Raw genomic sequence first — 27,425 nt, 5'->3', positions numbered from 1 at the left:
TTATGAGTGGAGCAGCAGTGGAAGAAGGAATTGATGAAGCTAGAACAACCACCTACAGCCAGGGGTGTGTTCGGAGACATTCTATTCTGCCCCCGCAAGCAACCCTCCCACACCATACCTGCTAACCTGGACCTATTCGACACCCACCCAGAAGCCACCGCGGGGGTGGGGGGGGTGGGGGGCGGTTAGCTGGCCCAGTGGAAACAGCAAGCTGGGAGAGAGCCCGTCCAGAGCAGGCTGAATGTGGGAGACCCCACTGGGGAAGGACTAGCAGCACGGAAGGTCCTGGGGAGCTCTCTCTAGAAGCAGATCCACGGTATCACTTTCTGCAGCCACTCAGGGACCCCCTCCAGCTTCATCGTGCTTTGTCAGGGGAAACACATCCACCCAAAGCACCTAACTGGCAGGCAGAGGCCAGGCCGGCGGCGGGAGACAGATGCGGCTCCTTCCCCCCGGCAGTCGGCCACCTCCAGTCCCAGTGCAGGGCAGCTCTGGAATGCCCTCGTGCCTGCCATTCCAGTCTCTGAGACCAGCCCATGCCAGACCTGTCCTCTTACACTCCAGTGTCTCTTATCAAGGTCTTTACATTGATCAGGCCTCTGAGGACAGGCTTCTGGCAAACTCCAGTCAGGGACCCTGGACCCTACCCCTACTCAGTTTAGCATTGCAGGAAGACAAGCAACCCAAAGACCTAAAACATCAACGCAAACCTGAGAGGGAGAGGGGTGAGGGGAGAGGAGAGAAAGAGAGAGAGAGAGGGCGGGGGTAGAGAGAAAGGAACAAGGCCAGATTTTAGGGGGAACTCGACTTCACAGGGAAGCAGGATTTCCTCATGTGCACGCTCCCCATCTCCCTGGGAGATGCCAATACTGCCCCCAAAGACGTCCTTGCTTTTTGCGTGCCCCCTCCGTTCCCTTTACCCGCGCGTCTGTTGCGCGGGCACAAACCCGGCGAGAGATGAGGAAGCGCGGGAGCCTGAGTACCTCCGCCCTGGAGGAGAGGACCAGGCGACGGCCCAGGTATGGGGGACCCGGGGCGCAGGCCCTGTCCTGAGTGTGCCCAGCAGTGCGGCTCGGGTCATCCCGCTCTCGCTGGCCCTCTTCCCGTGGCCGCGTCCTGCTCGCCCCCGGCCGGATACGAGGGGAGTTTGAGCCGCCCAACCCGGGTTCGGCTCCCTACACACCGCCGTGCCGGGGCTGGGGTTCCCGCACCGGGATTTGTCACTAAACTTTCCCGGGCTCGCTCGGTCTCGGGGGGTGGGGGGGTGGGAAGGAGGGTTGCCAAACCGCCCCTCCCCCGCCCATCCGAAGCCCCGCGTCCCGGCCGCAGCGGGACGGTCGCTTCACCTGCGCGCGGCTCGGCGGAGCCTCCCGCTGCTCCTCGTGCGTCCGGACCCAGGCGCCGCCCGGCGGGTCTCCGCGCTGCCGCCGCCGCCGCCACCGCTGCTTCCACCGCCGGTGCCGCCGCCGCCGCGCCTGCCCGAGCTGCAGCGACGCGGTTCGCCCTCAGCCGCGGGAGGCGCAATCCCCGGCGCCCGCGGCTCGGCGGGTCCCCGCAGCCGCCACCCCACCGCGTCTCTCCGCCCGCGGCCAGCACGCACCGGCGCCCAGCTCTCCCAGCTGCGCGGCGCTGGGGATCCACGGAGCCTCCAGGATGGGCGGGGATTCCCTCCCTCTGGTAGATTCGAGGGGCGGGAACTCCCTTCCCGGAGTGACAGGGACGGGGGGCGGGGATTCCCCTGCAGGAATGACAGGGTGGGCGGGGATTCCCCCCGAGCGAGGCACACCGCGTGCAGTGTCCCTCTGGGTGAACCCGGAGTCCTGGTGCGCTGTCTTCAGAAACCTGGGGATCCTGGGAGGAAAGGATCCAGGGAGATGGCGGCTCAGAATTTCCAGATGGCGGGGCCTGGGGCGCCATCTAGGTGGAAAAAGAGCTAGGGGACTTGAAGTTGCCTTTGCATAGCGTCGAGAAAAATGTCAATTGCCTTACACAAGAATGGGGTGGGGAGGCCAAAGGAGATGGGGGAAGGACTAACCACCCACACCAAGAAAACTTTGGCCTCTGGTTCTTCTGATACCCAAATTGATTTAACACTGGTATGGGAATTTCGAGAATTTCGGGGTAACCTCTGGGCACCTCAGAGCTGCTTAATCCCCTAGTTAAGCTCCTGAGAGAAATCCTCAGAGACAAAGTCCTATGGCCCTGAAGTGGTGGTTTTGGTCCCTGGGACAACTAGCCAAGAGCCCCTGCTTGAGTGGACTGTGAGAGCTAATGCCGATCGGCCTTGGCCTTATTCCAGGTCAGTCGAGGAACAGAAGCCTCAGGCTTTTTGGATCCTCCATTCCCGTGGATTTCAGGAAGCCCTTCAAATATTTTTGGTTCTTTTTTTGTCATCCCTGTCATTCTGCCTACCACAGGGAGAGGATGATAAGAACATAATAGGGAGACTGCACAGCTCTGCAAATTAAGCTCTCTTAAGAGGAAAAAGCTGGTCTTTTTCAAGCGCTAGCAGATAAGAGTTAAAAACATATGAAAAATTACAAAACCTGGGATAATGAATAGTTGAATAATGCTTTTGACATTTGCTGCAGAGCAGTAATTGGAAATCTTTGCTTTGGGGGGATGGGGATGGGGTGGGGTGGGGCAGGGATCCGGGGCAGCCCAGCAGGGCAATAAGCTCCGGTCTCTCAGAAGAGCAGACCGACATAGATCACCTGCACAGATGGTGCAGAGCTGTCCCGCAGCATCAGAGGCCAGGGGAGTCCCAAGGCATTTGAGATGGTATTTTCCACAGGGGCTGGGGTGGGGAAGTACTTGAATAGCTGTTCTTCAGCTTTTATAATTACCAGGCCACTGAGATCAATGTCTGCAGAAATCCAAGCTTCCTATAGTGTAAGTTGTGCAAGGTCAGGCACCCAGAGCTTCTCTCTTCCTTTCTGTAAATAGAGAAAATACCTACCCCCTAGCATTGTAAGGACTGGCAGTGACACAGCTACTCAGCACAGCACTTAGGAGGTGCTGGATGAAATGGCAGCTATTACCCAGGAAGGTACTATTAGGACACCACAGAAAATCCTTCTAGAATCAGACAGGGCTGGTGGTTCCTGTTTGTTTCACAGTCCCAGTCCCATATTCCACCACTCTCTTCCTAGCACATGAACCACGAAAAGGCAAAACCTGTCTCCTCAGCCTCTGTACCCAGCACCTACCTCCTTCAGCACCCACTGAAAGTTTGCTGAATAAATGAATATGTAAATGAACTTATCACTCAAACCATAAGCGCGGCCATTCCTTACCCAACGCATCCCCAGCTCCTTCATTCCAGCCATGTACTCCTAACCTGCAAATTGTTTCCTCTGCCAGGATGACATTCTCACACTTCTGTGTCTGCTGAAATCCCAAAGAGTTAAATGTCACCTGTTCTGGGAAGGCTTCTCTGATCACTGGCACCAACCTCAGGTTTCTTCTCCTCTATTAACCTTTCTGTAAGTTGCTAATATAGCCCTTGTCAGGTTGTATTAAGTTGTAGGAATCATAGTGTTCCCTCACACATTTCCAGTTTGTGAGTTCCTGGAGGAAGAAGAACCTAGATCTTATCATTCGGGTTCCCCAAACCTAGCATGGCATAGTGCACAACCCCTAATAGCCACTCAATAAATATTTGCTGGATTAAAAGGAATCATTAAATATACAGATATATATGATATGTTATATGTGTTATATGCAGGCATAAATACTATATATAAATATTATTTATGCATATGTAATATTTGCTCATCTGTCTCCTTCAGACATGGCTCTGCGGACCAGCTTAAAATACTTCTAGTTTCAATCACTTTTCATCCAATATTTTCCAGATAGTTTTTGGCAAGTTCTTGCTGCTAATAATAGCTCACCTCTCAAGGGGTCATTCAAATGCATGGAAATTTTCTTTTGCCCTTGCAGTCTTGCCAGTTTGGAAAACTCACAACTGAGGGCATTTATTTTCCAGTGTTTGAAGATCAAAATGTAAATTTTTCCTGCCCCCTTGTTAAATATTTAGTCACAGATTAGTACTTCTATCCAAGTTGCTGTTTTAATTTATTACTCATAATATACATGATTTGGAGGAGGAGGTTGGATTTAGAAAATCTAAGGCTTAGTTAGGGACAAGAGAAGATTAAAATAATGAACCAAGGAAAAAAACATGTATTCGTCTGGGCCATAATCTATCAATGATAGGTAAAAGAATGCAGCGTACTCTAGGGGACTCCAAGGAGATCCCCACGGGCTGCAGCGACCTTTGGTTGAGCTTTCCTCTTAGGTGAAGAAACAACCCCCACCAGGCAGCTCTAACTGAATTGAAGTTTCATCACCAACTCAAATGAAATCTTGAAGGTCGCTTCCCATCTTGCTCCCCCAAGTGTGTTGGGACGAGAAGGAGACTTTGTCAACAACTGGCTTGATTCCCTCCTCTGGGAAGCCTCTGTGGGCTCATTTTCTCTCCAGAACAGGTTCTAGCTTCCCGTTTACCCAGCTAATGAGCCTCCCTTTTTTTCCTCTGGAAATTCCTGGCCACTAACTCTTCCATTCAGGAACACACATTGGAATGAGCCATCCGGTGGCCAAGGAAGGGTTTAGGAAGAGCACCTGAGGAACAATGACAGTAAAGCATTCATTCATTGGATCCTGACTTGGAATGTGTTTAAAGATCACTGGGAGATTTGAAAATTCAGATACCCTGGCGTCAGCCCCTGAGATCATCATATGCTGAGTCTGGAGGGCAGCTCTGGATACTGCATGTTTAACCTGTGCCCTGTGATTGTGACTTGGGTGACCCACAGAGCATATCCGAAGAAATACTGAAATAGAGTGACTTTAAAAATGGGAGGGAGCCCGAGTTAGATCATACTCTAGTGTTTGGTCTTAGTGCCAATAGATTTTATTTTAAACCTTGATGAAAATTTTGTAATATTTATTCTCAGACCACATCTTTTATTAGCCAATACACAAAATGGACCTACATGTGATGTATCCTGTTTTAAAATACTTGTTTAGGGGAACGATTTAAGTACTTTTCATCCTGTGTATATTGAAAAAGATGAGTTTCACTGTGTCTGTGAGCATGACATTGGAACTTATGCAAATGTGTTTTGTTTTCAGTGTTGTACAATATTATGGCACATGCAGAATTTATGATTTTCTCCTAGGGGGCTGTCCCATACAGAATATACTATCTCTCCTTCTATTTATTTAGGTGGCTAAATCATCCATTATTTTATCTTTGACTCAGCCTTCCATTTATACTATGTAAGCATGGTTGCCAGGGTAATTTTTTTTTTTAATAAAATTTTTGGCAGGAAAAAATGAATGATACACTAGCAAGTGCAGACCAGATAGTGCTTATTATTTTCACAATTTATATAAATGATTCAATAATTCTGTCCAGTGCTGAATTACCCTATATGCTCAGGGCATTGGTAAAACCAGGCTACTGAAGAGAGAGAGAGAGGTTCAGCTTTGATTAACATAACCAGTACTGTGCAATCAGCATATCTAAAGTTCCATACGCATAGGTTTTGTTTTCTAGTTGCCCAGTGTCTTTATTTTGAATTTACACAAGAGATAGGACATGGTGATCTTCTCGGGGCTTGGGGCTTCGATCCTATTGGTACACTTGTAAAAGACATTTTCCTTCCAGAAATTGGGAAGCTTGTGTCCTCCCCCAGTGGCTCTTCCAATTCAGTCAAATCACTGTGCATCTAAATTGGTAGACTATTTAGGTAAGATATTTCCTAACTCCTCATTTTGTGCACAATACATTCTCATTCCTAACTGCTATCTCCCCTGCTGATTATTCTCCTTGTTCAGTTCTGCTCTACTTACTTATGAAAAGGCATCATTCCAAGTCAGTCATATGCTATTTTTACTCCTTCATCAGATACTTCTCCTTCCGGATATCTTCATTTAATAATCTCCAAAAAAGCAATTATAAAAATAAACATAACACTAGTCTCTATCTTCTGTTTTTGTTGTTGTTGTTGTTGCTGCTGTTGTGTCCTTTTCTTAATTTTACGTTCACTCTTCATTGTCTCTTTTGTCAATCTCAGCATCTGTCTTTACCAGGACAACTGAAATGGACACGGAAATGAAAGCCAGGTAATGATACCCAGCCTACAAAAGCCACAGATCAGTGCCGTGTTCTGCGGTAACTCAGTAAAGGGTGGGGTTACCTCAGGCAAGGTTCTCTCAAATGAGGGTAATAACACTTGCCTCTAAAGATCTCATTAGGATCTCAAGTCCCCCACTAAATCATAGATGCAAAAATACTTGGAAAAACTGTAAAGGTCTCTCCAAATGAGAGAAGGTGAGAACAATAGCTCTTTGAATGGCCATTTCAGTTCGTCACAGAAAATACATGACTAAGATGATTTACATTTCATCTCAGTGTACAGCAAGAATCACCAAGGGCAGTAGATAAGGCAGTTGATGAATCATCATTAACAACTTATTTACATGATGTATGAATTAGTGGGCCAAACATAAGAAATGCATTTTGCATCTCTGCTGTGTTCAGGAGTGATATACTGGTCCACAGAAAGCAGAACCTTTGAAGAAACAATACAGTGGACTTGAAAAAAGCCAGTCATTGTCTATTGGAAAATATATGAGAACAGCTTGTTTTTGTTTGTTTTAGCAAATGCTAATAGCGACCTCCTTCTTTCTAATTGCCCATCTGAGTGGGTTCCTCTAAGGCTGCTCTTGAAAAGAGCCCCAGGGATCATGCTCTTGGTTGGCCTTTATTTAAGTCATGGGGTCCTCCTCATTTCTGGTTAATAGAAAACCATTAAAAAATAGTTAAATGCTCATTTGCTCTATTTGTTAAAATTTTTTCATGAATCCAGGGAGCAGTGAATCCTCTTTTTTGCTTTACTGTGTACTTATCAACAAAGCAAATAACCTAAATTGCTTTTAAATAATTTGTTTTTGTAACTGAGACAATCAGACCACCTGGAAATAGAGAAGAAACAAAAGAATGAAAGCCAACACAAGACGATGAGAGCTCAGAATTCTAGAGCCCAAAGGAGACTCCTTAGGAATCAACTTGCCCTACTTTGTAAATCTGCCCATCATTTTGAAAATGCTAATTCTGCCTATTTAATGCCTGGTTTACAATCAAGATGACGCATCTCAGGACGATGGTCTCTGAGGATAGAGAGCCTGACTTCAAGGACTGAGGGTATCTGTGTTCCCTTGCCGTCGAAGGGTGCAGACATACCTCTGTCTCATGCCAGAGTAGAGGAAATATTCTCCACAGAAGGCAGCAGACCTATAAATTAATTCTTTATGATAAATTCCAAATGCTCCTTAAAGAATGATGTTTTTCTTATTAGAGTCTTTTGAGACATGTACCATCAGTCAGAATGTCATGGGGCCTATCAATATTGTATCTCCAGCATGAATTTGCAAGAAAGTGCTTTTAGAGATCAAAAAAGTTCACAGAAAATGCAGTAACACAGAGCGTCATATAGCAGAGTTTCCCAAAGTTTGCTTCTTTGGCATGCATAGATTTGTCTAACAAGGACTCACAACCTACTCCAAAACTGAACTTTTTTTTTTTCTGGAATTGCTAATTGTAAATCTTTTTCTAAAATTAAAGTGAATGGTCCCATAGATACCATTTCATATTAGAGGTTTCTGGTGGGCCCAACCAGGGTGAGGTCAGAGAGGTGCCTAGGATACAAAATATAGAGAAGCCCTCACTCTTAGGGTTGGGCGCTCACTCTGGGCTGTGCCTAATCCTGATAGTGAGGACCGCCTTAATTTTTTTTTTAAAGATTTTATTTATTTATTTGAGAGAGAGAGAGAGAGAGGGACCAACAGGGGCAGAGGGAGAAGCAGACTCCCCACCGAGCAAGGAACCTGATGCGTGGGCTTGATCCCAGGACTCTGGGATCATCATCTGAGCAGAAGGCAGACGCCCAACCGACTGAGCCGCCTTAATTTTGTGCCCTAGGCACCTGTCTTGTCTTGCTCTAGCCCTGGCCCTGGTTCCCTGACAAACACACAGAATGCAGAAGACCCCTGAGAGGTTTGGACGCTGATTCAGCAGGGGTGCAGCAATGATGATTAATAGCACAACAGTTGAAGAGCGGTCTAGGTTTTGTCAATGTCCATGGGGGTGACCTGGGGCCAGCTGGGCCCAGACACCATGCCCCATGATGCAAGGCTACGCTCGCTGCCCTGCCTCCTGCCCCATGGATGACCACACACATGCTGCCGAGCACAACTGTCAACCTTCACAGACCATCAGCAGAGGCAGGCCTGGCCCTACCATGTCCACTTTCTGTTTTTTTACACCTCAACTGAAATGTGGTAAGTTTGAATGCTCGGCAGCCTCCAAGACACACTGGAGATGTAAATGTGCCTTCTTCACTTTTGCGTTAGTCCATCCCTACTAGGAGCGTTTCTTGGTGATCTGCCACTTGCCATGCTCTCAGATCCATGCTATTCTACCTCCACTCCAATGCAGTTTCCTCCCCTATATTGCCACGGGCAGTCCCAACTCTGTCATCGACAAGCATCCCTATTCCTTCACCCTCTTTTCTCAACACTCTCGCCTGCAGAATCTTACCCTCCAGGGAAGACATGGCTTTCCCTGCAGCTCTCTCCAGTGGAGTCTGTGTATTTGGTTAAACAAACATGACCTTACAACTCAAGGTCAGGAATGGTGTGAGGACCCCCATGCTTTGGGTCTATGGCTTATCGTTTCTATCACTCTCTTATCTAAACTATCTTGTGCCTTGGTTGCACCTACCTGAAAACTCCATTCCAGGATGAAACCAGCCTTTCCCTGCACCACTGCCTGATGGCTGAAGCACTGATGGGAAGAAACAAAACAAAACAAAACAAAACCCCCAAACCATACGTGGGTAGATGGTGAATTCCTGGTTGCCTATCACAACCAGCTCTAAACAGTGTCCACTGCTATTTCTCTAGTCAACCCACTCTCCCATTTATGCAATAAGTGTTTTAAACCTTCCTCACCATGTTCAAATTTCTGACTCCTCCTGTCTTACACTTGTCTTACCTTCTCTTTATCTGAAGATGACCTTGCTTTCTAATTCTCAGATAAAATCAAAGTTATGGGATAGAACCCTTTTAACTTCCTACCTCCAGATTAATAAGTCTTCCCCAAATCAACACCCACCTTCCTCTTCCTTCTGTCAGGGTGCATCTCTCCACTTGGGTTTCCTGCAGGTGCCTCACGCTATATAAGTATGAACTGAACTTATGCCCTTTCCCCCCCAAATTCCCTTCTATTGTTAACCACCCCGATAAACAGAGCTCTAATACTCCCACTTGTCCAAACCCAAAGCCTCAGTGTCCCTCACTCCTCATCTCCAAAAAGCACATCCTATCAATTCTTTCTCAAGTACCTGTAGGCTCTGTCACTATGGCCCAAGCTACCTTTATCTTTTGTCTACACCAGAGGTTGGCAATTAGTTTTTATTGGAACACAGCCATGATCATTCACTTATGGATTGTCTATGGCTACTTGTACTTCAAGGGCAGAATCGAGTAGTTGCCACAGAAACCATATGGCCCACAGAGCAGAAAATATTTACTTTCTGGTCCTTATAGAGAAAGTTTGCCCATCCAATCCTTGATCTACACTATTGCCGGAACCTCCTGAATGCACCCTGTACCAAGCCTGATATTCTGTTGTCAGGCTCATGCCCGTACAGCTGGTCATCTTTTAGAAATCTCGTATCACCATGCTTAGAATTCTTCAGTGCAGGAACATCATGCTTGGGATGAAATGCAGTGTCCCTAGCCGGGTTTGCTTGGCCCCATGTGATTGGCCCCTGTCTACCTGTCATTCTCACCTTGTACCACTCTGCCTCTTGCTTACCAAACCCAGCAGTGCTATCTGCCTTTCAGATCCACACACCATGCTCTTTCATTCTACAGAATCTGGAGAATTTTGTTTCCTCTGTCTTGGAGGCTCTTTTTCTTCCTCAATTTGCCCCTCATCCAATTCTTACTTATTCTTCAGGGCTCTGTCTAGACCTCACTTCCTCCAGGAAGCCTTCTCTTTCTCCCAGGTTGGGTGCCCTGTTTCATGGCACAATGTATTTTTCTTTTAAAGCATTTGTCTTGATTGCTTGTCATTCTTTGTGAAATTATTTTCTTAATGTTTGCTTTTTTAAAAATATAAACTGCAGGTATTTTGGTAGAAAATCTTTGTCTATCTGGTTCAGAAATGTAGGTTTTTGTTCTTGACATAGTGTCTGGCACAAGATAAGTACTCAGAAAATATTTGTTGAATAAATGGATGAGTAGCAAAAGCATAATAAGGTGCTCATGATACTGAGAGTTAATACACACAGACCATTTAGTTAATTGCCTTGTGCTGGCAAAGTAGTATTATTATGCTTTTACTTTGCATTGCTCCTGGACTTCTTGATTTAACAACAACAACAACAAAAGGTACCTAAAAAGCATTTTATTCCTTAATGTGTAGCATGAATTGTTCTTCAATTGATTTCTTCTGTTTGGCTGCTTATGACAAGCATATTTGACTTCTCATAGTATGAGACCTCTACAAACCAATGCATCCAATCCTAGAAACCAAAAGTCATACTAAGATGTGTTTCCTAGGCTAGATAATCCCTGCTTGCCCTCCAGATCTACTTCCCATCATTTATTCTGCTCCGTGCCTCAGGAAGCTGACCTCCTATTGTGTTCCTCCTTGTTTCTTGCCTTCTGGTTTGGGCACCACCAAAGGGAAATCAGAGGCATGATAGCAAGAAGGCAGTGATCTCTCTGGCTCCCCATTTGGGCTGTGGTTTGACAGTGACTCTGTTCCCATCACTCTTACCAGGCCCTTTCTCTGTAGGGACTCCTTCCTCTTGCTTATTCTGGCCTACAGTAATTACAGCTCCCTGCAGTTGCTAGCCTTGGCATGCTTCATTATCCCTTTTTGTTTTCCTTAACTTGTCCACACCTTTGTCAATTAAAATCTCCCCAATTATTCCTGTGTGAATGTGCTGTCTGTTTTCTGATAGGACCCTGACTCATACAATTCCGTTGCCTAAATAAATATAATGAAATCACATCAAGAGGTTTTCATGTGCTTCTCTAGATCTCTCAGCTACCTCTCAGACAGTCTGCATGCTTGGCTGATATGAGCTTAGGTGCCGTTCTCTGCATTTCTCAGGGAGACAACAGGAGTCTGGAAGCAATCAAAGTGAGAGATGTATCCCCATTCCAAAGCTTGGTGATGGCAGGGTCAAAGCTACACCTCGACTCTGAACCTTACACATCAAATTCAGAGCTATATCTTGGCTACTTCCCTCCCAGAGGGTCACCTGCCAGAATCTGAACAGCTAGGATCCCAGATAAATCATTCCTGGTGACAAACCTCTCTGCAGTGAGTCTAATCCAGGTGAACTCTGAAGCTGGTGGGTGTGCACTTGGCTCTGTGTCCCAATCTGGAGCAGGTCTGGGACACATTCCCAGATGGCTCTTGGATGCTATTACTTTTTCTGGCTGCATTCCTGGGGGAGGTGGGAAAACACACATAGGTCTCCTAGCTGCAAACCCAAGCAAAGAGCACATTGTCGTATCTTTAGCAAATGATAGCACACAAACACAGAAAGCCGAAGGAGTAGAGAGAGACATATCTACCCAGCCAAACTAATTCACTCTTTAGAGCTAAGGGACAGCCAATATAGAAGATTCTCTATCCCCTTCTTAAAAGAAAGTGCCCAAGGCTTTGAGCAAATCACAGACAACCCTTCATTTTACCCTCTCAATTTCCTCCCCTAGAAAATGCAGTTTCCTCCTCTGGAAAATTGGTAAAGAGGGGAGCAATTACCCATTAAGGTGAGCAAAAATCTCCAGGGGCTTTAATTTTAAAGCCTCAAATACAAAACTACTATTGAGTTTTCTCTTTGGGTGGGGGGGGGGTGTGGGCAGAAGGCAGCTCCCATAGAGAGGCAATATGAGTCATAGTTAAAAGCATAGACTCTGGAACCAGACTACCTAGGTTTGAATCCCACTTCTGCCACTAACTAGCTATGTGATCTTGGGAAAGTAACTTAATCTAACCTCTCTGTGCTTTCTGTTTCCTTGTCTATAAAGTGGGAATAATGGTAGTATCTATCTCACAGTGTTGACATGAAGATTGAATGAGTGATTATAAGCAAAGCACTTTGAACAGAGCCTAGTAAGACTACCTATGTAAGGTAGTTGAATAAAGTTGTTTCGGGAATTATCCATGTACCTTTAGACAGATACATCTGGAGTATTGACCATTCCATGATTTTTCATCATTTTTTTGCTTGGGACCCAAGTAACTTCTAGGGTAAAATAACAGATCCTAGAGAAGCTTTGCTAGCAGTGCCAATCATTAGATCAAAGGAATTTGGCTTGTGTCTTAACTGCCATCAGGAAGAGAATATACCTGGGATGCTACTAATTGGAAAAGCACATTCTGGTACATGACTCAGCCTGGCAAGCTCATCAGTTATGCCCCAAGAAGAAGGGAGAGCACCAGGTGGCCTTACCTGTCGGACTGATCCAGAGAGACGAGATGCCTTTTAAGCAGGCCATCCATCACTGATAACCGAAGGCCTGGTGTGAGTCCCTATCCATCGTTCGCAAAAAGTCTTTTCATTTGGGCCTCTGTCCCACAAGGCAACACATTTTTTGCACTTCTCAGTGGCTGAATTCGTGTGTATTCCTCCCTCTCCTGTCTTCTTAGATTTCCTGTTGGAATCAGCAACCAGCCCAGTTTTCCGTAAGTAAACTCTGGTTTTCTCCACTGGCTCTCAACTAAAGTACAGGTCCTCTAGTCCTGAGAAGGAGCTCAGTGTCTCTAGCAGGTTCTCCTCCTCTTAGGGAAGTCCTGATTGACTGATGTCTTTAATGAAAACATTTCAGTTCCCCGAGAAGTCGAGAGTTCCTGAGAATGACTGTCCTTTCGTAACTCAGTAATAGTGGACAATTTTTACTGAGTACTCACTGTTTGCTAGGCACTATGCCAAGCACTTTATATAACACTCTCATTTATTCCTACAATCATCCTATGAGATAGCACAAAAGTTCATTATCTGAGTCCCTAGAGCAGCACTGTCCTATAGAAATGTAATATGAGCCACAAATGTGGCCACGCATGTCATTTTGAGTTTTCTAGTAGACACATTATAAAAAGTAAAAAGAAACAAGGGAAGCTAATTTTAATATGTTTTGTTTAACCCAATGTATTTTAAAATTGGCATTTCAACATGTAATCCATATAAAAGCTATTTTTGTTAAAGATTTTATTTATTTATTTGACAGAGAGAGACACAGCGAGAGAGGGAACAGAAGCAGGGGGAGAGGGAGAAGTAGGCTTCCCACCAAGCAGGGAGCCCGATGCGGGGCTCGATCCCAGGACCCTGAGATCATGACCTGAGCCGAAGGCAGACGCTTAACGACTGAGCCACCCAGGCGCCCCCATATAAAAGCTATTAATGAGATATTTTACATTCTGCTTTTTGTACTAAGTCTTCAAAATCCAAATTCCAATTAATAAGTGTAGAAGGAATGAGGGGAATAGGAAATTACCATGTGTCAAACACCACAGTAATAATTGTTGTATGCAAGTTCCATCTATGGATGCTAAAATTGGAGAATGAGAATTTGAGGAAAAATAGGATATTTGCATACTCTGAAACTATCTCTCAAGATATTTATTAATTTCAAAGGTAGAAACAGTAACTTTGTAGTGGAGAAACCCTGCAAACATCATCTCCACAAAGTGAGTAGAATTAACGTCATCACAATAGGAAATATCAGTATCATGTACCCCCCAGATAGGATGCCCAGAGGGTACATCACTTCTGAGATCTTACCAAAAATCTATAACCTCAATATAATTGTGAGAAAGCCTCAGAAGTGCCCCGAATTGAGAAACAGCATATAAAATAACTGGTCAATACTTTTCCAAAATGTCAGGATCGTAAATGACAAGGAAAGACCAAGGAACCCTCACAGACTGGGGGCACTGAGGAGGTAAAAGAACAGCACAATGGGAGGGGGGCTTTGGATCGGATCCTGGTGCAGAAAAAGGACATCAGTGGAAAAACTGGTGCAATTTGAGTAAGGTGTATACTTTAGTTAAAAATCATGTGCCCGTGTTCATTTCCTGGTTTTGACTGTTTATCCTAGTTATGTAAGTAGTTAACATTAAGGGGCATCCGGGTAAAGGGCATACAGGAACTCCGTCCTCCTTCTGCAATTTTTCTGTGAGTCTAAAACTATTTCAAAATAAAAAATAAGAGAACATAGTGCATTGCAAATAAAAATGCAGATTGATTACAAATACCTTTGAAATTATTTCAAAAGATTCAAGAGTCTATGAAGCTGATGAAAGTATTGAAATATTGCTTAAAAATGCATGAAAAACCATTGACAAACTAGGTAAAGCAGTTAACATTTGGAGAAGAAAAATCAACAAGGATGGTAACAGGATGTGGGTTTCAAAAAACAATGACTTAAATGTCAAGGAATTATGAAAGATCCTTGGAAAAACGAATGGAGCTTTCTAGTATGTTTGCCAAAAAATTTCTTCTATAAAATCATACATTAAATGAAAGCTGTTGTATCATGCCACATATCATTTTAGTTTAAAAATTATGCCAAAATAGCCACGTGAAATTTATCTGTGTTCATTCTAAGAATGAACACATAGTTGCAATTATAATCTATGCTCTATTGAATAAGATAAATTTTTATTTTCATAATTTGTAGCTCTATTTTTTTAGATTAAAAAAGCTTCACTTAAATTTTTAGTTCATCTTAAATGGCTTGACTTGATCTCTTTCAGCTTCAATTATCCTTGTATTATGTGCACTTCCCATCATTTAATAGGAGATCCAGGACTCAAACCCAAGTAATCTGCCCCTCCAGCGCATGCTGGAGTCTCATACAGTAAGCAATATGCATTCTGCATTGTCTTGAAGAGGGGAGCTCTCTCTGTTTCCATTACCTGATCAAACTTCCTCCAAGTTATCCAAAACAAGTTTCATGACCTCTGTAAGCACAAGGCACCCTGGAATGTTCTATTTTCTATCACTCTTTATGAATTTATTGAGGATGGGCAACTCCATAGATCAATGGAAGACAAAGAAGAGAGTGGACATGAATGAGCACACGAACTTCATCAGCCATGTCTATGTGGCATCTGTGAAATATCCACTTTTTATCTCCAAGACCCATCAAAGATGACACTTATTTTTAAATAAACCCACTGAATCTTAACACAAAAACTAAACCATAGCCAATGAAATCATTCAAAGTGCTGCAGTGTTCAAAATGATGAGCTGTAATATTTAAAATGAGACTGGAAGAGGCTGCAAAGACTGAAGAAAGGAGATATATATCATCAGAAAGGAGCTTCCTACATTTGAAACTATCAGTAGCAAACGATATGGACCGAAGACTACTAAGGTACAGTGAAGGGTAAGAGGATGCAAGTGCAGAATGGGTGGAAGAAACTCAGAGAAGCCAAGTGAGAAAACATTCTCCAATGGGCCCCTAATATCTGGAGCAAGCACTGTTTTAGAGTGAAGCGTGCACGCACACACACACCCGCGCACACACACACACACACACACAAGTACTCCCACATGATTAAAACTTAGGTGACATCAGTGGGGTCATTACAAAATGCAATATAGTAAGTTATCAGTTCGTCCCTGGCCCCAATCACACCTGAGGTTGTTTTGGAGAAAATCTCTCAGTCTTCAAGAATGAAACAGGGCCTGACTGTTTTCTCTAAGCATACATGCTGGCACATGGCTCATTCAGATTCAACTTTATCCCGAAATGACCGTCAAGACAATTGAAAATTGGCCATTCTTCTAGAAACCTATTGCGCTAACAGCTGGAGAGATGCCACACTGGGGCCAAGCCAATGTCAGAAACCTGGGCAGTAGGGAGTAGCTTCCCGATCAGCATATTGCAAAGTCAAAACCTCTGTGGTCCAATCTTTTGCAAAAAGAGCTGGTCACTTCCTGTTGGCCCTAGGTGGGCTAAAATCCTGGTAGGGCCTCTCTCATCCCAACCACAGTGCTCCTGTGAAATTACCAAGGTAAAGAAGGGATGGGTGGGGACAGGGTGGGGACAGGGGTGTGGACAGACCCTTTCTTGGTCTAGCCCTCACAATACCTCATGAGAGCTTTTGTTAATTCTTCACAGACCTTCGGGAGATTCCCTTTCTCTGGGCATCCTGCCTGTGATTCCTCAAATTGCACAGTATAGTGGATACCTCAGGGCACTGCTTCCTACAGTCCCTCTTCAGGGCTAGTACTCAGCTGTTAGCCCTCTTTGGGAATTGCCTTAGCTAAAAAGAGCAAAGCACACCCTCTTCTTAAGGCAAAATAAAGATCCAGGCTCCTTGCCCCAATTCGGGACAACTCTGAAGAGTTATTTCAGCTTCTGATTTCCCCATGGGGTTGGCTAAGGCCTCTGGTAAGACTGCATCACAGACCAACTCCGCCTTCTGCCCAATTGTGCTTTCTTCTCTTCCTTCCCCAGGTGTTGATCCCAGCATCACTCCCTTATCAACTAACTATGCACAAATCTCCAACTCAGAGTCTGCTTCCCGGAAGACCCAACTCACAACACATCCCCCTCTCCATTTTATCATCCCCTGCCTGCCACGATGGCCCTCTTGTCAACCAATCCTTGGCTCTCTTGACATTTCTTCTCTACACTGACTTCCCAGGGTACTGATCCTGGGTACTTGGTCACTGTGGCTCCAGTTACCGGGGAAAAGTCCCCCATCTCTCTATGCATGATTAGCCACCTCATTCTGCCAAAGGGAAGAAAGATCTGGCCTGCTGTCACCATACATATCCATCCAATGCCAATGTGAGCTTCATCTTTCTTGAGACTCAACCCATCCCACAACTCTCACTTTACTGGAAGGCAGGATATGCTGACTTTATTCATTCCGGGGCCAAAGATTAACAAAGTCTTAGGCATCTTCCCTTGTATATAATTTGGCCAAGATGCCTTCCTACCCACCTGGGCAACAGCGTCAGGTAAGCACAGCAAGCCAGAGCCATGGTCCGCTGTTCTTGACTGAGTGTAGCAGTTGCTAGAGCCTGGAGAGGCATCAGAGTAGAACTAACGGGCAACTGTTGTTGCATTTGTGAGGATCAGCTCCAGTGGGGATAGAAGAGAGCAAACAGGGCCAGAGAAACTATGTATTCAGTCTTCTTCGTGTGAAAACTCTGGGAGTCAGAACCACATATGGACAGGAGGAGAACAGAGCTCAAGAAGCAGGAGAGGCTAGATTGCCATTGAGCAGAGAGGAGGTAAGGGCAGCGTGTGAAAGAGAGGGGAGGTGAGGACAGCCTCTGGGAGAGAGGGGAGGGGAGGGCAGCTCTGAGCAGGGAGGAGAGGGGGGCAGCCTCTGAGCAGAGAGGGGAGGGGAGGGCAGCTCTGAGCAGAGAGGGGAGGTGAGGGCAGCCTCTGAGGAGAGAGGGGAGGTGAGGGCAGCCACTGAGCAGAGAGGGGAGGTGAGGACAGCCTCTGGGAGAGAGGGGATGTGAGGGCAGCCTCCGGGGAGAGAGGGGAGGTGAGGGCAGCCTCTGAGGAGAGAGGGGAGGTGAGGGCAGCCTCTGAGCAGAGAAGGGAGGTGAGGACAGCCTCTGAGGAGAGAGGGGAGGTGAGGGCAGCCTCTGGGAGAGAGGGGAGGTGAGGGCAGCCTCTGAGCAGGGAGGTAGGGAAGAGAGTGCTGTAGGTGAGTGGTGGGGTGGGGGGTGGTGCTAGAAGGTCAGTAAGATGAGACGTGGGCTAGGTCAGGTGGTTTGGTAACCAAAGCCACAAAACAGAGTTTCTTTCTTTCTCCACCACCCCCCGCCCCCCAGTCCTCCCCAGTCCTCTGAGGAATTCTGCTAGGTGTGGGCCTCTCCTCAGAGGCACTCTAAATACAAAGAACTCCACAGACCTTCCAAACTCAAAACAAGGTGCTTGTTATTGACAGCCTCAGCCAAGATGCCACCTTCTCATTGGACTCAATTGTCGGGGTATCAATCATCTCAAACACAAGATGCTGAGCCCTGACACTCTCTGTTGTCACTGCTGGAAACAGAGCGACACCTCACACTCCTCATGGGGATTAGAGGACACCACGAATTGTCCTGTGAGCTACACAAGGCCAAGCCCAGCAGCCTTGGCAGCCCCACATCTACAAAGAGCAAAGCACACCAGGCCAGGGGCATCGTGCCCACAACAATTCCCACCAAGACCAAGGTAGACAGCACCACAGTTTGCTCTTGGGTCTCTCTTGGGATTTCCTTGCTCCGGAGCTTTGAGGGAGCTTCTAGAGGAAGAGAGAAATGATGGAAGCAGCCCTCCTAGAAAGGTACAAAGGAACAGCTGCTGGAGCTGGAGGCTTGGAGGGCAGCAGGACCCAGGCACATGCTGAAGCCATAGCTCGCCCTGCCCGCACCGGAAAGCAGGGGTACCTGGCTCCCACGAGGCCCTCGGGGTGTTGCTGCTTTGTGGCAGTGAGCTTGCCAACGTTCACGGACACGGACGTTCCTGAGATCATTCCACAGTGGATCGTGCGTGCACTAAGGGCCTTGGCTGAGGCTGATACTGTTCTATTAATTAAAATTAAGGCTCCCTCAAGGAAAACTACTGACCCAGAAAGTAAGACAAGCATAGCGCAGAAAAAAATAAAAAAGCACAATTTCTTCCTCTGCTTGTCCATTTCCTATAACAGTCCTTCCAAGCACTTTCTGCACCCATTGTTTTCACACGAGAGCCCTGTTAGGGATTAAAAACACACACAGAAAAGGAGGAAATGAGTAATTTATGTGGAAATGCTCAAATCAATAATTGTAGGCCAGTGGTAATTGCTAAGAATTATTGCAGTCTGAAGATACAAGTGGTAAAGCCTCACTACCTAAAATGATTTTGTGAAGGAGCTTTCTCCGCTACATAAGGGTGGGGAGAGGGTGCCATCTTGAAGTGGGAGAAAGGTTGTCAGAGCACCCAGCAACTTGGAACGTGGCCCCTTGCTTCAGCTTTTCTTCCAGGGTAATTTCCTACTTACACAGAGCGGAGCTGGGGTTAATGGTACAGGCATAGTTTAGTTTATCAAGTTGGCTTGGTGGTTAGTGGTCTAGGACAAGGTAGCCACGCAGAGCAGTGCGTAAAAAGAAAAGTCTTAGGTGACAGAGGATGGGGAATTAATTCTCCCCACTGACTGGAGTGCTTTCCCTGAACTTGACATTCCTTGCTGAGTTTGGTTGGCAGAAGTGGGAGCAGGTGGGTGCTGCAGACACTCCTGAAGCCCCTAGGACGGGCTCACCCCTAAGACAGAGGGTGGGGTCTAACTCCCAGGCTCCATCATAAACACACACACACACACACACACACACACAGGCAGCCAGCTGTCAATCAAGGACTTCCTGGAGAAGCCTCGCTCTCTCATCTGCGATGTGCAATAAGACCCTTGGGACTGACTAAACAAAGCCGAATTTCTGAATGAGTGAAAACTTAATGAATGTCCTTCCTTTTCCACGTGGCTGGCAGTACTTGGGCAGTGATTAGACAAATCAAAATTACTCTCATCTGGTTAAATAGGAAAACAATTCTCTTTCCTGCCCCTGTGTACAAGGAATACCTCTTGAGTTGGCAAAAAGTAGGTCTCCCAATGGAGTATTAATAGCTAAACACTCTGATTGTTGCCCACCCGCAGTGGGTGAGCCAAGTAGCTGGGCCATCTCTCTCCTTTATGCCCTGGCAACATTTCAGGGTCTTTAATCCAACATCTGCCAGGTGCTTTGTATATGCCAGGCACTGAACTAGGAATGAGGGTGCATACCAAGAAGGCCCTAAGTCGTGATTCTGCCACAAGGTAGGTAGTAGCCCCGTGTGCACAAGTGGGACTCTCCATAGCAAAGGGTGGCCCAATCGGTTGCCAGGGTAGCCACCGACCAAGGGTAGAAGCAGCCATATTACCTGACAGACCCTGAGGTCAGAATTCTCGATCCACAAAGTCTTTGCTCACTGTTATAGAACCATGGAGCATGACTGAGATCTGAGGGACATGGGTGTGTCCTCACCTCCTCACTGAATGTGTGGTCATGAGCAAAATCCCTTATCCTCCCTGAGTCAGAGGTTCTTCATCTATAAAAAGAGGGTGAAAAATATCCAGGGTCCCATACCAGGGCAGAGTATGGAAAACTGTTTTTAACACTGTAAGCTATGTTTAAGTATAGTTTTACGATCTAGATTCATCACCTGAATAGATCCTGTCATTTAATACATGTCTGGTCCCCAGACAAGCACTTTTCATAACATTTTCCACACAGATAAATACCAAGGGCAGACAGGTTGGGAGCCCCATTACAAGGGTTTTGAATATCCCTCTTCTTGCCCCTCTCTTAATCTAAATGGGGCCCATGCTTGCTTCCTCAGATAGCAAGGTAAGTACGGATACTCGGGGTACATTTTCACCTGACATAGCAGAGATCTGACCTTACAGAGTGAGTTAGTGCAGATTCTTACATTTTTTTCATCAGTCACAAATATCTCTACCACCGCCCCTCCCCACCCCCACCCCCGGCCGGCACAAAGACATAAAATTACACGCTTTTGGCTCTTCTGGCATTTTGCTTTATTTTGCTGCTTGTATTTAGGTGCAACTTAAGATTGTCACATTGTGTGATTTGTTTTCCATCTTCAATGGGGGGTGGTGAGCACAGCTCAAAAGAAAAGTATTTGCATTGTTTAATAACACCAGCCAACCGTGGTGGTCTAATATGAGATCTCACACACACACACAACTTTAAATACCATAAATGATTTCTTAACAATCAGGCCATAATTTATACATCCAAATGAATGTTTTCCTTCCAGAAATATCTGAAGGGAAAAATTTTGATGTTGTTTTTAAAATGTTCTGAAGAGAACTCATCCAAGAAGGCTATTTTTAAGTTTGTCAGTTTGAAAGTACTAATTCGAGGATGTCTATTAAAATCAGTCACCTTGTTTTATTCTTCAACATCATGTACATCTCTATCTTTTGTTAATATTCAAAATATTTAACAACTGGTACAGTCAGTGCACGCACCAATCAGAACAGACCCAGCCTGAATGCAGTGCCAGGGCATGCTGGCTGGCTCTCAGGCAGTTACGTAGATAAAAGGATTCCTATGCCTTGAGCTGGAAGGGATATTTAAACCCTAGTCTTACAGATGGAGGACAAATCCCATATTCAAGAACTCTTAATCGTAGACTACATAGCAAACTCAGATGAACTGGGGCAGGGACAAGATCATTCAGGGAACAAATGGTTCCCAGTGAGAGTTCTTGCTTTCCATCCAGAGAAAAAGCAATCCGAGGGCTTAGGATTATTTCAGATATTCAAGATTTATTTCAGCTTATTACCCCACCCATAATGTATTTTTGCAATAATAGCTGATGGTCCTACTTTTCATAATGTTGATACAAAGCGGACTGCTCTCTCATGGGCAGGTCTACCTAACAAAAATGTTCACTAAGCAATTTAGCCAAAACCCAAGACGTGGCTTCTATATCTCTAAGTAATCACATTGGTGTAAACTTCATTTAGTGGATCTAGTGGCATTTTGTTCCAGATCACTGTTCCTCACAATTAGCCAGTCAGCTCCACACATGCTATTTTGAAAGACAAGTCTATCAAACTCTTCCTGACATTGGGCCAAGGTTCTCTTTTGCCATATCCTTCACCCTCTTTTGCTCAGCCAAAACAATAGACTCACCTATTTGGTGTTTCATATCCCAGATGTTTCTAGGCTTTAAGAATCTATTTCCCATCTAGTACTTAGTTCTTTCTTGGCCTTACTTCAAGTTCTTCCTTCAGGTAGTTTTTTTGGAAGTAGGAAGTTTAGGGGCTATTTCAACACAGGATGATGACCAAGATTAAAACAATAATATTACAGCCTTGGATCTAACAACATATCAAAATGTTCTTTATCCTTGTTGCCTTTCTTTGTTGTAAAGTCAACATCAAATAAAAGAGGACTTATCCACAATCCCTAGACAATCTCCTTTTATATGTATTCATGTCACTTTCAATTTTGTATCTCTGTTATTGTATTTTTTACATCCTATAATAATTATTTGTTCATCTTCCAGAATATGAGTTCCTCAAGGGTAGGGTGTGTGTCTTATTGATCTTTTGCCCCCCCCCCACCATGTAACACAGGGCCTGGCATGTCATATGAATTATAAATATGAGGGTGTATATGTGTGTGTTTAAAAGAGAGAAACTTGGGGTACCTGGATGGTAGTGGTTGTTTGAGTGCCTGAGTCTTGGTTTCGGCTCAGGTCATGGTCTTGGGGTTATAAGATCAAGCCCTTGCATCAGGCCCACTGCTCAGCATGGAGTCTGCTGAGGTTTCTCTCTTCCTCTCCCTCTGCCCCGAACCCCCACATGCTCTCTGTCTCATTCTCTCTCCCTCTCTCAAATAAATAAATCTTAAAAAAAAAAAAAAAAAACGAAAAAGAAAGAAACTCAAGTCACTGTGGTACTTTTTTTGTGCAAGTCATTCATTGATGGTAAACCAACTGGCCTGGCTGATATTTTCATAAAGGAGGTAGCTCATGCTATGAGATAAGATTAGGTAATCAGGGTTTCTAATCCTACAAGGAGACTAACAGTAAAACTCCCAGAACCAAGTCCCTCAGTAATGACTCCTTAACACTATCAGAGATATGTAACCACTGTGAAGATAAGGACTCAAGTATTTACTGCATTGCAGAAGCAGTCCCAGCCTTTATTATTATTCTACGAGCCACATGGAAACTATAAAATACTCCGATTTATACTGCAAACAAAATAGAAGTTAACTTGTTGGACCATTTTAAAACCCAATCCACGTGTCCTTGAGGAATTCATTGATTAGAGAGGAGACTTCTAGGTATCATGCCATTCCATCTTCTGTGGGGTCACCTTTACTCCCATCTTGTGCCTGGTGACTATTTATCACTCAGCTTGGTCTCATCTTAATCAACATCTCCATAAAGCTGGATTAAACAACAATTCTTGACATCACCCAACAGTGCTTTCTCCTAAATTATTTTATGATTTTTTACCTAAATTCTACTTTTTAATTTTATTTATGATGATCCCCAAGAGTTCAGATTTTTGTACAAATTTAAAAGTTTGCTTTTAACCCCAAGGCCTACGTCCTTTAACTTTAAGGTTCCTTTTGTCTTGTCTGACTCTCTGGATTTTTACCCCCCTGAATGTCACCTGAGTAGGAGTAAGAAGCATGCATTCACTGGGGTTGAATGGCTGTGTAGAATGCTGCTCTGGTTAGATGTGTCACACTGTTGGGCAAGTGTCACATGGTCAGATCAAAACTCATCACTGGCCATCTACACTTCTTCAGCAAAGAGAATATTTCTCCGCTAGTAGCTAGTGCTGCCCTCTGGTCTTCCTTTTAACCATCAAACTACATTACATATTCCATATAACATGTTTCAACCTAATATAGCTGTTGCATTAAAGGGAATTCCATAGAATTAAAAGGGGAAAAGTAGACTGAAAACTAAGAGTAATATATATATCTGGGAATATAACTCTTAGAAGCTGCCTGAGCCAATTTTTTAACCTTAGTCAATTCCATGAATAATTTAAAAACACAAAGAGCAGAGTGCTTGGCACATAAAAGGTACTGGATAAATATTTATCCAGTGATTGCATGAATACTTCTGCACTTAAAAATAAATCTCTATATTTACTAATTAATTTGCATTAGGGTAAGCATCACACATTTTAAGGGCATAGACCCATGTGGCCAATTCAGAAATGTTTTATTCTATACTAATAATTACCACTCCCTTGAAGTATCAGAATCCTACATGAATGGCTTAAAAGGCCATAAAGTTCTCTTGATTTTCATGTATAATCTCTATGTCTGGCCTGAACAATAGAACTTCCTGTAATGTTAGAAATGAACTAGATCTGCACTGTCCACTACAGAAGCCACAAGCCACATGTGGCTACTCAGCCCTTGATATGTGGCTAGTACAACTCATCAATTGAATTTTTAATTTTATTTAATTTTCATTAAAATCTAAGTAGCCACATGTGGCTAGTGGCTACTACATTGGAATGCATGCCTCCATAAAAGGATCAGAAAACAAAATTTGAAATATGGGAGAACACATTTAAAGGCATTCCTATATGTTTTCGCCATTTCTGCTCTCCCATGGGGGTGACAGTTTATTCATTTATCTTGACTTCCCTTAATGTGATCATTTTTTAATTTTGTAGCCTTAAGGATGGTTAATGCTGTTCCATCAACCAATTCTTTGCTCTGTGGTTCTTAAACTTGGCTGTGCATCAGCATCACCCCCAGAGATGTGTTGCAGCAAGTCTGGGGAGGGGACTGGGCATCTGTGTTTTTGAAGCTCCACAGATGATTCTGATCTGCAGCCAGGCTTGGGAACGACTCCTTTACACCAGAGATCCCAAACCAGCAGCCCTGGGGCCAAATACACCCTCAAAACATATGTTCATCCCACACAGTGTTTTAAAATGTTTTGAATTAGTTGCCAACTTCTACAAATTGTATTTTTTTTTAATCCAAAAAAAAAAGTGAAGTTGAGTAAAGGCTGCCCCCTTTGGATATAGAACATAATTTCTTTGGTCCAGTACTACTTGTCTGCCTCATACTGGCCCAGCTCCCAAAAGACATTGAGTTTAAGACCCCTTTTTTATCCCCTCTCTATGTAATACTTGCCAAAACAGGCAAAAATCCCTTTGTATCGATGCACCATTCCTAGGAGGGAGTACCAACTATTTTATCATGGGGCTGCCTATAATCATCCTGCCAGGCTCAAGAAGATTATCCCACCATCTTGGAAAACCCCAAATAAGTATGATGGAATTCTCAAAAAGAGAATGGGTCCCAACCCAGGACCATGAGACTAATATTGTTCAGGGGCAAATCATTAAATTCAGGGAAAAGATGGCCTTACTTTTTATTAGTTTATACCCCAAACTCTCTCACCTAAAACACCATAAGGCAAGCCAACAAAACTGTCAGGGAGGGCATCTTTGTTATAAATTCTTATCTCTATTTTGAAAAAAAACTTTTTATGGCTGGGAATCCTTCATCTAGTTTCCTTTTCAATACATCTGTATTCAGCCATGGTTTCTCAACATTAAAAACAGCTGATCACATTTGTTTATCTTTCTCTCTCTTGAGAATCCCCTATAATAATAGCTAATAAATGAAAATATGTAAGCCCAAACAACGAAATAAAAGTGGAAGGGCCATTGATGAAAACTAGGAAGAGGAGTGCTAATTAATTTAGAAGGGCAGAGGAATGCTTAGCTTTGGAGGATTTGTGGAAACAATAGATCTTCTTCCCAGAAAAATGTATGCATGTCAAACATTTTGCAACCAGTTTTAGGGGTTTCACAGGTCCCTGAATCCCATCCACTGATTCCTAGTAGGAAAAGTCATCAACCTGAAACATGACACACTACTTGGTAAATACTTATACCGGATACGAAGCATCAAAATGTCAGCCGCAGCTTTGTCAAGTGCAACATAATTTTGGATCAAATACCGATTAGGCTTTATTATTAACAAAAGGGAAAGTAGCCTGACATACCATTAGGCTTTGAGTAATATGCAAGGAATAAATGGTCTCAGTCCCAGGATCATGTTAAACTGTCATCTAGAACGTATAACTGAAGGCACGGTGGCTTTCTCAGCGTATAATAAATGTGTGATATTTGAATTTTTAAACAAATCCTTAGGGACATCCATGACAAGACTGAGACATTTTCTGAAATTGTACACATTGGAAACAGTCGCTTGATGCCTTAGCCTGGTCAGTTCCACTAAGTCAGAGCTGACTCTTTTGCTCCTTTTTTTATCCCCCTGAGTAGCAATTGGTTCCATCACTGAAGTGATAAATTAGGAGTCACCTTAAGGCATAAGCATGCAATATGAAACAATCTTGTTTTCTAATCTGAAATGCCTGCATTTCCATCCTCATGTATTTCTACATATGACAGGCATCAAAGGTAAAGTGAAGAAGTTGTTTGGTGTTTGTTTTTTGTTTTTTCACAAGATGGCTTGCAGTTTTGTTTCAGCCACTTGAGAATGTTTAGACTGTTGGCACATCTTGATTTCTCCCCAAGTTATGCAACAGATATGTCTCAAAAATCTTCATGTGCTGATCCTTCTCCTTTCTGCTTTCTGCAGATGGACTCTCCACCCTGCTCTAGGCCCCTGGAAGGCTGACCACTGTGAACCACGTCTCCCAGGCTCCCCTGACAACGGGCTTCCACTAGTCAATGGAAGCCCTGATGGGAGATCTGAACTAGAGAACTTTGAGACAGAAGACTGAACATACTTGGAAGGGCAAGAATGAGAAATAGGGCTGAAAACAGAACTGATGGAAAAGCAAATGTCTGGGTGATCCTTGATGATCTGCTCATACTTTTAAATGAGGCATTGAAAAGATGATAAGGAAGTCTGGGTCTGTTAACAGCGTTGGTTGTTTTGTCTTCTTTGTGTCAGATGATCAAGAAGAAAGATAGCTATTATTCCCTCCACCCCAACCTAAGTCTCTATCTCTGTCACTGTCTCTCCTAGAAAAATGCCTGCAGCAAGGTATCTACTAGGTAGGCAAAGATTTAGAAGTTTCTTCCTGGAGAAATTGAATGGTCCTAAAGAAGAGACCTCCATATTTTTCCTTTCTGGGTTCTCTGAGATGTGCCTACTGCTCCCACATGACCACTCTACAGCAAAGCCGAGAAACTTGTTTACGGACCCAGAGCTCCCTGTCAGCTTTTCTGTGTCCCATTCTTAAATATAAATGAATAGACAGGGATCACCAGGCATTTGAGCACCTTCAACATGCAAGAAAATTTCTGAAATAAAAAATTCACTGGATGAAATTTGCGATCAGTTGGATACCATAGAAGAGAAGATCAGTGCATTTAAAGAGAGGAAAACAGGAACTATCTAAACTAGAAAAACAGAGAAAAATCAGTAGAATATAAAAAACAAGTAGTTTGGGGGTCCTGTATAACAACTGGAAACCTAGAAGGAGAAGAGAAAGTATGGTGCAGAAAGAAATACTTGAAGATAAAACGTGATGAAAAATACCAGCTTATAACTTCAAGAATTTCAGTGAAGCCTGAGCAGAATAAGCACAAAGAAACCCATACTAGGCATATTATTGTTGAATTAGTCAAATGACTAAAAACCAAAGATAAAGAGAAAATCTTAAAAGCAGTCAGAGGAAGAAGACACATTACATACAGGGCACAGTGATGACATGGCACTGAATTCTCAGTCAGAAATGATGAAAGCCAAAATACAGAGGATCAACATCTGTAAAGTGCTAAAAGAAAA

General features: G+C 44.2%; 1 protein-coding gene and 1 long non-coding RNA gene across 5 annotated transcripts in view; one reads left to right on the top strand and one right to left on the bottom strand.

The window, feature by feature from the left end:
• Positions 1-1,661, bottom strand: part of PDZD2 (PDZ domain containing 2) — a 343,515-nt gene extending 341,854 nt beyond the window's left edge. For 2 of the 4 annotated variants that reach the window (XR_013445502.1, XM_078066608.1), the window contains exon 1: positions 1,347-1,661. The gene's annotated coding sequence lies outside the window, so the exon portion shown is untranslated. The remainder of the gene's footprint in view (positions 1-1,346) is intronic. The other 2 variants (XM_078066602.1, XM_078066604.1) reach the window with 1 other exon arrangement.
• Positions 868-27,425, top strand: LOC118524181 (uncharacterized). The gene is made up of 3 exons (XR_004911488.2): positions 868-1,019; positions 6,090-6,138; positions 26,268-27,425. It is a non-coding gene; the product is annotated as an uncharacterized LOC118524181 (long non-coding RNA).

The sequence above is a fragment of the Halichoerus grypus genome, chromosome 2 (genome assembly GCF_964656455.1).
Source record: "Halichoerus grypus chromosome 2, mHalGry1.hap1.1, whole genome shotgun sequence".
Lineage (NCBI taxonomy): Eukaryota > Metazoa > Chordata > Mammalia > Carnivora > Phocidae > Halichoerus > Halichoerus grypus.
The sequence above is the reverse complement of the archived record's forward strand: the minus strand, read 5'-3'. Positions and strand labels throughout refer to the sequence as shown.